The following is a 10,112-nucleotide window of genomic DNA, read 5'->3' on the forward strand; positions in this document are numbered from 1 at the left end:
GCCTCTGGGTCACAGGGTGCTCCTTGTTCATGAGTCTTGTGTGTCTGTTTCCTTTTTTCTTTTTTTTTAAAGATTTTGTTTATTTATTTGACAGACAGAGATCACAAGTAGGCAGAGAGGCAGGCAGAGAGGGGGAAGCAGGCCCCACGGTGAGCAGAGATCCCGATAAGGGGCTCCATCCCAGGACCCTGAGGCCATGACCCGAGCTGAAGACAGAGGCCAAACCCACTGAGCCACCCAGGCGCCCCTGTTTCCTCCTTGTTAGGACATCAGTCGTATTAGGTCAGGGCCTGCCTCAATGACATCATCTTAATTGAAGTACATTTGCAAAACCATATTTCCAAGCAAGATGGTATTTACAGGAACTGGGGATTAGAATATTAACATATCCGTAGGGGGACACAGTCCATCCGTAACAGCACTGAACAGTTCTCTTCTTTATTCACTGTGAAGATGAATTTATAGTAGGAGTCCATGGAATTATTTTTTGGGTTTGAACAAGTATCTATCAAACCCTAACAGTCTGTATGTAAAATTTGGTAGGTGTACGCATTTGGATTGAAGAACAGGGTTCAAAGCTTTCATGGGGCTTCTCAAGGGGTCTGTTAACCCCTAAAACTTAAAGAATTATTTATGCAGACCAAAAATATATGATTACATTAAAAGTCCATTCAAAAAATTTATAGGCCTATTAGCTTTGTTACAATATGGATAATTATGGATGTCCTCTACATTTAGTAACTTGATTACATGTATTTTATGTGGTGTATTACTGCTGAAAAAGAGCTTTTATGTACATTTTGTCTTTTGAGCTCTTTCATAGTATATATATATATATAGTATTCTAATTTTAGGCACAAGAAAATAGATTCAGAGAGGTTACACTCTAAAATTAAAAAGTGAGGGGTGGGGGCACCTGGGTGGCTCAGTGGGTTAAGCTGCTGCCTTCGGCTCAGGTCATGATCTCAGGGTCCTCGGATCGAGTCCCGCATCGCTCTCTGCTCAGCAGGGAGCCTGCTTCCTTCTCTCTCTCTCTGCCTGCCTTTCCATCTACTTGTGATTTCTCTCTGTCAAATAAATAAATAAAATCTTTAAAAAAAAAGATTTTTATTTATTTATTCGACAGACAGAAATCACAAGTAGGCAGAGAGGCAGGCAGAGAGAGAGGAGGAAGCAGGCTGAGCAGAGAGCCTGATGCGAGGCTCAATCCCAGGACTCTGGGATCATGACCTGAGCCAAAGGCAGAGGTCCAACCCACTGAGCCACCCAGGCGCTCTGAGATACATTCTTTTTCTTTTTTAATATTTTATTTCTCTGAGAGAGAGAGTGAGCGAGCGAGCGAGAGAACAAGCAGAGGAGGGAGAGGGACAAGCAAACTCCACACTGAGTGCGGAGCCCACCATGGGACTTGATCCTGGGACCCTGAGATCATGACCTGAGCTGAAATCAAGAGCCACCCAGGTGCCCTGGTGGGAGATATACTCTAACACCCCTTAAGATACATATCTAAGACACATTCTAACTGGATGCTTGAAACTGTGGAGAGTACTCAATCCTGTGTGTATGCTTCTTCCTGTACATACATCTGTGTGATAAGGCTTAATTATTACCAATCAGGCACAATAAGAGATTAACAACAATATATCACAACAGAGCAATGATAATGAAATACTGTAATAAAGTCTAAGTGAGTGTGGCCTCTTTTCTCAGAAGTTCTTGTACCCAAACCTTCCTCTTTTTGGGTGAGAAGTGAGATGATAAAATTCCCTTATGACGAGATGAAGTGCGGTGAATAAGGGGGGCATCGTGGTGGGGCCCGAGTCTACTGCTGACCTGACAAGAGCCAGGAGGAGGACATTTGCTTCTGGACCACGTTAACTACGTGTAACTGAAGCCGCGGAAAGCAGAACCATGGGTAAGGGGGTACTACTGTCTGTATACGTTTTAACCTTTCAGAAGTGAAATCATATTAAACTCACTCATCCACAAATTGTTTTTTTACCGAATGTATTTTGGACAGCTTACAACGTCAGTCCATGTGGGTTTATGCATTTATTTTTAACAACTGCAAATGTATGGGACTTCTATAATTTATCTCTTTATCAATGGGCCTTTAGGTGATTTCCAATTTTTCACTATTATGAACAATGCTTCAGTGAAAATTCTTGAATACATTTGTGAGGTTAAAATGCTAAGAACTGGGAGTTGTTGACTCAAATCATGTCAACTACATTTTTAAAAAAAAGATTTTATTTTTATTTATTTGAAAGAGAGAGAGAGAGAGAGAGAGAAATCACAAGTATGCAGAGAGGTAGGCATAGAGAAAGAGAGGAGAAAGCAGGCTCCCCGCTGAGCAGAGAGCCCGATGCGGGCTCCATTCCAGGACCCTGAGATCATGACCTGAGCCGAAGGCAGAGGCTTAACCCACTGAGCCACTCAGGCGCCCTACAGTATGTATTTTGACAGTCATTCACAAACTGCCCTCCAAATACTAGCAATTTTCATTCCTACCAATGCCTCCTAATTTTTGTACAAACACAAAACTCTGTGGCAATACTATTATCACAATTATAGATTGGTAATTGATATTTTTCAATGTGATAGTAAAAATTTGTTTTAGTTTGCATAGCTTTCATAAGAACAGCTGAGCATCTTGGAGTGGGGAAGTTCTTCTAGGCATGATAGGAAACTTAAAAGTCTGATAAACATAACTTTTGTGAATTGCTTGCTTATGTCCTTTGTCTATCTTTTCCTACTGGGTAATGTTTCCCTTCTAATGACTTAAAGAAGCATTTTTAAGTTTAGGGATTCTATGCACTTGCCATATGTGTTATAAATATTTTTTCCAAGTTTGCTGTCTTTTTGAGTGGGGAGAGTTTGAGATACAGAATAAAAATATCCTATGGCTTATTTGTTTAGAGCTATGTTTAGAAGTCTTCCCTTCCGATCACTAATATATTTATTCAAGTAGTTTTTCAATTCTCATGGTTAACTTTTCTATTTAAATCTTTGATCCATCTGGAGTTTATTTTGGAATGAGAGTAGGAACCCGTATTTATTTTATTATAGTGCACTGATGTTTTAGTTAATGAGGTTTATTTTATTTTATTTATTTATTTGACAGAGGTCACAAGTAGGCAGAGAGGCAGGCAGAGAGAGTGGAGGAAGCAGGCTCCCCGCTGAGCAGAGAGCCCAATGTGGTGCTCGATCCCAGGACTCTGGAATCAGGACCTAAGCCGAAGGCAGAGGCTTTAACCCACTGAGCCATCCAGGCGCCCCAGTTAATGAGGTTTTATAATACATACTAATATTTGGGAGGCAAACATTTCTTCATTTCAGAATTCTCTATGATTCTCAAATATTTTATTCTGCCAAATGAAATTTAGGATAATTTTGACAAGTTCTAAAGAAAATTCTGTTTAGACTTGGATTACATTCAATTCATACATTAATTCAGAAAGAACTGGCATTATCTCACAACCAAATGGTCAAATCTTCAACAAAGCAAGAAGGAATATCCAGTGGGAAAAAGACAAGTCTCTTTAATAAATGGTGTTGGGAAAACTGGACAGCAATATGCAGAAGAATGAAACTAGACCAATTTCTCTCTCTCTTTTTTTTAAAGATTTTATTTATTTATTTGATAGACAGAGATGACAAGTAGGCAGAGAGGCAGGCAGAGAGTGAGGAAGGGAAGCAGGCTCCCCGCTGAGTAGAGAGCCCAATGTGGGGCTTGATCCCAGAACCCTGAGATCATGACCTGAGCCAAAGGCAGAGGCTTTAACCCACTGAGCCACCCAGGCACCCCTGGACCAATTTCTTACACCATCCACAAAAATAAATTCAAAATGAGTTAAAGATCTAAGTGTGACAGAGGAATCCACCAAAATCCTAGAGGACACAGGCAGCAACCTCTGTGACCTCAGCCGCAGCAACATCTTACTAGACACATCTCCAAAGGCAGGGAAAACAAGAGCAAAAATGAACTATTGGGACTTCATCAAAATAAAAAGCTTCTTTCTGCACAGTAAAGGAAACAATCAACCAAACAAAAAACCAGCCTACAGAATGGGAGAAGATATATGCAAATGATACATCTGATAAAGGGTTGTGATCCAACATCTATAAAGAACTTATCCAACTCATCACCCAAAAAACACATAATCTAGTTAAGAAATGGGTAGAAGACATGAATAGATACTTTTCCAAAGATGACATACAGAAGGCTAACAGACACATGAAAAGATGCTTAACATCATTCATCATCAGAGAAGTACAAATCAAACGCACAATGAGATACCATCTCACACCTGTCAGCATGGCTAAAATTAACAACACAGGAACAACAGGTGTTGATGAGCACGTGGACAAAGGGGAACCCTCCTATACTGCTGGTGGTTATGCAAGCTGGTGCAGCCACTCTGGAAAGCAGTATGGAGGTTCCTCAAAATGTTGAAAACAGGACTACCCTACAACCCAGGAATTGCACTGCTAGATATTTACCCAAAGGATACAAACATGCTGATTTGAAGAGATACATGTACCCTGATGTTTACAGCAGCCATGACCACAATAGTTAAAATATGGAAAGAGCCCAGATGTCCACTGACTTGATGAATGGATAAAAGAGACGTGGTCCATGTATCTACAATGGAAGATTATTCAGTCACAATAAGGAACGAAATCTTGCCATTTACAAAAACATGGTGGAGCTAGAGAGTACGATGCTGAGTGAAACAAGTCAGAGAAAAACAAATACCGTATGATTCCACTCACATGTGGAATTTAAGAAACAAAACAGATGAACATAGAGGAAAGAAAGAGAAAAAGAGAGAGGGAAGCAAACCATAAGTGACTCTTTTTTAAAAAAAAATTTTATTTTACTTATTTGACAGAGAGAGCGAGCAAGAAAGAGCGCACAAGCAGGCAAAGTGGCAGGCAGAGGGAGAGAGAGAAGCAGGCTCCCCACCAAGAAAGGAGCCCAATGTGGGACTCAATCCCACGACCTGAGCCCAAGGCAACTGCCCAACTGACTGAGCCACCCAGGTGTCTCCATAAGCAGCTCTTAATGGCAGAGAACAAATGGGGTCGCTAGGGGGAGGCTGGTGGGGGATGGGTGTTAGGGAGGGCACTTACTGTGATGAGCACCCGGTGTTTTATGTAGCTGATGAATCACCAAATTCTATTCCTGAAACCAATATTATACTATGTTAACTAACTAGAATTTATATAAAAGCTTGAAACAAAGACTGGCATTTTCATAGTGTTGTGTCTTCTTACCCTAAAACAAGGTATTTCATTTAATTATTTGTTGTTTGGGGGAGGGGGGCGCCTGGGTGGCTCAGTGGGTTGAGGCCTCTGCCTTCGGCTCAGGTCGTGATGGGATCGAGCCCCGCATCAGGCTCACTGCTCACAGGGAGCCTGCTTTCTCTTCCTCTCTCTCTCCTGCCTCTGCCTGCCTGTGATCTGTCAAATAAAATAAATAATAATCTTTAAAAAAAATAATTTTTAAAAATGGGTTTATTTATTATTTATTTGACAGACAGAGATCATAAGTAGGCAGAGAGGCAGGCACAGAGAGAGGAGGAAGCAGGCTCCCTGCTGAGCAGAGAGCCCAATGTAGGGCTCAATCCTGGGATCGAGCCCCATGACCCTGGGATCATGACCTGAGTTGAAGGCTGAGGCTTTAACCCACTGAGCCACCCAGGCGCCCTATTTTAGTTTTTTTTTTTTTTTTAAAGATTTTATTTATTTGACAGAGATCACAAGTAGGCAGAGAGAGAGAGGAGGAAGCAGGCTCCCTGCTAAGCAGAGAGCCCGATGCAGGGGCTCCATCCCAGGACCCTGGGATCATGACCTGAGCCGAAGGCAGAGGCTTTAACCCACTGAGCCATCCAGATACCCCTATTTTGGTTTCTTTATAGAGTTTTATAGTATTCTTCAAGTAATTTTTGAAAACTTTCTAAGTATATTCAGAGACATTGTACAGTTCAGTGCCAGGGGTACCACCTACACTGCGGTCAATGACATTAAAGGCCCCCACTTTCCTGTGTGACTGGTATAAGCAACTATGAGCTTATTCCTCTTTTTGTTATTGTGAGTGACAGGAGTGGTATTTCCTTTTGTTTTATTTAAACTAATTACTATTTTCACATGAAAAAGTTGGAGTACTGATTTTATAACCTGCTGCCTTATTACAGTGTCTTGTTAAGACTTTTTCAGCTGATCCCCTTAGGTTGCCCAACATACAGTCCTACATAAATTATGGTAACTTCATTTTAAACGTTTTCCTACTGTACTGGCTAGTACTTCTAGCACAGTATTAAATAATGGAATCTTGAGTAGAATTCATGATATGTCTTTCGACCTTAAGTCCAATGCTCTTTTTTGGGTACATATTCAATCCACAAAACTGAGCACCATTTACCTTTTATAATCTTTTCTTATCCCAACAGGCAGATTGAGAGCTGCAATAAATATCCAGCTAATAAATCTTATGTGAGGTTCTCCAGCAAATTCAATATTTTATCTTACTAAACATTGAAAGGGGACCCTAAAGAAAGAGTATTCTCCAAGGATATGTTTTGGGGTTTTTTTTGGGAGGGGAGGGCTGCGAGAGGAAAGTGGATGGAGCTGGGGCTAAGGCAGTGACTGAAAAACGGGCATGCCAAATAGGTACTTACTTGAAAGTCAAATGCATAAAATAAACAAGGGGCTGAACTACGCTCTACTACCAAAAAAGGCTAGAAGCAGAAGAACTGTTTGGAAACACAGTGATCTGACCCTAAAGCAGAGTTCAGCCTCGGGGTAAGGCTGCGAGCACCAACAAGCATGTCTGCAGGTAAGTGAGCTGTAGTCATGCGTCGCTGAGACTCTAGAGGGAGGAGACGGCCGCGTGACCAACGTCATAACGAAGCTGAGTATTCACACGAAGTACTCCAAGCTGGAGAACGTTTCTTAAAGGAGGTGGGTCGTTCACTTGGCAAATAGACAGAGTATCTACTAAATGCCAGCCCCCAACCTGGAAGTAAAAGGATGAACAAAGGGTGCCTGGGGGGCTCAGTGGGTTAAGCCGCTGCCTTCGGCTCAGGTCATGATCTCAGGGTCCTGGGATCGAGTCCCGCATCGGGCTCTCTGCTCAGCAGGGAGTCTGCTTCCTCCTCTCTCTCTCTGCCTACTTGTGATCTCTCTCTGTCAAATAAGTAAATAAAATTAAAAGAAAAAAAAAAAGGATGAACAAAAAAGAAGGGACCCCCGTTCTCAGCCTAGAGCCCACTGGCAGAGGTGACTGCTCCTCAGGTAAATCGACACATAAATGTGAAGATGATCCGTGCATGTTAGCAGAAGTCGTGACAAGGCCCACGGAGGAAATAACGATGCTGAGGGGACACTACGGTGACGTGACCTAGATGTGGGGTGTCAGGGAAAGCCGCTCTGAGAAAGCAGCCTTTCACCTGGAATCTGAGGGAAGACTAGCAGAGGGAGGTCTGAGGGAGGCGGCAGCAGTCTAGCCCCTGTGACCAACAAACGCGAGAGGGACTCCAGCCTGTGCAAAGGCGTCAAGGCCCAGGTGGGACGCGTCTGAGGAGCTACGGGGACTACAGCTCAGTAAGCGAGCATGCAGGAAGAGCAGCGCTGGGAAGAGAGAGGGAAAAAACCCACAAAGATACCAGCAGGAAGGAAAAGGAGAAAAACCTATTCAGTCCGTGTTGAACATTTACTACGCGCTTCACTATCTACGAGGGGATTCTTTTAATTCCAAAGAATAAAGAGACAGGCTTCTCCTCTCAAGTAAACTTCACCTAACTGGGTTCCTAATAGGAAAACATTCTCCTTTTAAGATCATCTTTCAGAAGGGCGCCTGGGTGGCTCAGTGGGTTAAGCTCTACCTTTGGCTCAGGTGGTAGTCTCAGGGTCCTGGGATCAAGCCCCACGTCGGGCTCTCTGCTCTGTGGGGAGCCTGCTTCCCTCTCTTTCTGCCTGCCTCTCCCCTTGTGATCTCTGTCAAATAAATAAATATTTTATTTAACAGACAGAGATCACAAGCAGGCAGAGAGAGAGGGGGAAGCAGGCTCCCCGCTGAGCAGAGAGCCCGATGCGGGGCTCGATCCCAAGACCCTGAGATCACGACCCGAGCCAAAGACAGAAGCTTTAACCCACTGAGCCACCCAGGCGCCCCTAAATAAAATATTTTTAAAAAAATGATCATCGTTCAGAGAATACTCCCTACCCCATCCTAGGCTAGATCTTTTTAATACCATAAATTGTGTTTTTACTTTCCCAAACAGTGACTCTTAAAATGGAATTTCAAGTTAGCAGACACATCTTCTTTTCTGTCACAGGCTCCCCACTGCTACTTCTCTGAAGCCTGTGGCTAAAAATCACTCAGTTTTCCTGGTCACTTCCCAAGAGTCCCAAAATGTCCACGAAAGCTCTCCAGGGAGTGACTGAGAAGTGTGTCTAACCATGTATAAGCAGCAGCATGTTAATTTTTTCTTTACACACAAGTCACAGCTCTTTTTGTTCAATCCCCTTTCCCCTCTTTCCTATTTAAAGGTTTTAGGATAGAAGAAGTCAGAAACTGTAATTGAGGTTATGAAGCTTGAATGCCCTTGCTCTAATCTCTAAAGAGATAAAATCCACAATCTTTATTGGGCTGCCTGGAAAGGCTGTCACTGAGCCTCTCACTGGAGGAGCAGAACAATGAAAAACAAAGCTCTACAAGTCGAGCCACAGGAAGTGATGTCCTAATTTGGGTGCAGTTCTAAGAATACTCTAAGTAATAATTCAACTGGTTCTGTGCCTGTGAGGGACAAAATATCACAGCCCTGTGACAAAGGATTCCTTCATTTTCTTCCTGTATCTGTTACTATGGTATGGAACTCACATTTCTGTCTGATCTCCAGAGTTGAAGACGAAAGAGCACACGCGCAGCTGTATCTGTACGACGCGACAGGAGACAGCTGTGGCTCTTTCAAGGCTGGCGCAATAGGTAGAGAAGTTTTGTTTTTACTTAGAGCAGCTCTGTTGACAACCACCAGCACCACTGCCACACCCTCAGACCGACCTCCCCTCCCCTGTCCCTCTGCCCCTACTGCTCCTGCTCAGGACAACAGCGGACGCTGCGTGGAAGGAGGTGGTGGTAGCACAAGAGCTTGGCTCGGGAGATCAGGTAAGACACGGCGGGAGCATATGTTATCCAAGAGGAACTTACTCTAAGAACATGGTGGAGAAATTAGTTTTGAAAAGAAGAAACACCTCTTCCTTCGATCCCAGAAGAGTAAGAAGAATCAGATAGAGATAAAAATATAGTTAAGAGGGGGCCTGGGTGACTCAGTCGATTAAGCCTCTGCTTTTGGCTCAGGTCATATTCTCAGGGTTCTGGGACTGAGCCCCGAATCAGGCTCCCTGCTCAGCAGGGGCGCGTGCTTCTCCCTCTGCCTCTCCCTACTGTTCATGCTCTCACTCACTCACCCTCTCAAATATTTAAAATCTTTAAAAATGCGGGTGTAACTTAGGAATTGAGGGAGGTTCATGCCCTAAGGCAGAGACTCCTGAACTTTCTAGGTTCTCAGACCCATACAGTTCTGCTTATTAGATGTCCAGACAATCTAACAAGTACTTATTCCTAATAATTTAGTAGCTATTTGAAAAATAAACTGGACACTCTACAGTTTATTTCGATTTCATTTAATAGCGCACACAATTCACCCATTTCTAGTGCATAATCAGTGGTTTTGAGTGTATTAGGAATGGTGCAACTATCCCCAAAATTTAGAGTATTTTCACCAGCCAAAAAAAAACCCCCGTACCCATTAACAGTCACTCCTCCTCCTCCCTCCCCCTCTCTCCTCTAGGCAACCATTAACTCATTTTCTGTCCCAAAAGATCTGCCTGCTCTTGGCATTTCATGTAAATGGAATCACACGATGCGCGTCTGCCTTCTTCCATTTGGCGTTGGTTTTCAAGGGTCAGCACCTTACGGCATGCACTGGTATTTTCTTCCTTCTTATGGCTGGATAATATTCAATTGTGGATATGCTACATGTTGTTTACCCAGTCATCAGTTGACGGACATTTGGTTTGTTTCTATTTTTTGGCTATGATGACTA

The sequence above is a fragment of the Mustela putorius genome, unplaced genomic scaffold, assembly GCF_011764305.1.
Source record: "Mustela putorius furo isolate JIRA1106 unplaced genomic scaffold, ASM1176430v1.1 tig00000129_pilon_pilon_pilon, whole genome shotgun sequence".
Classification (NCBI taxonomy): domain Eukaryota; kingdom Metazoa; phylum Chordata; class Mammalia; order Carnivora; family Mustelidae; genus Mustela; species Mustela putorius.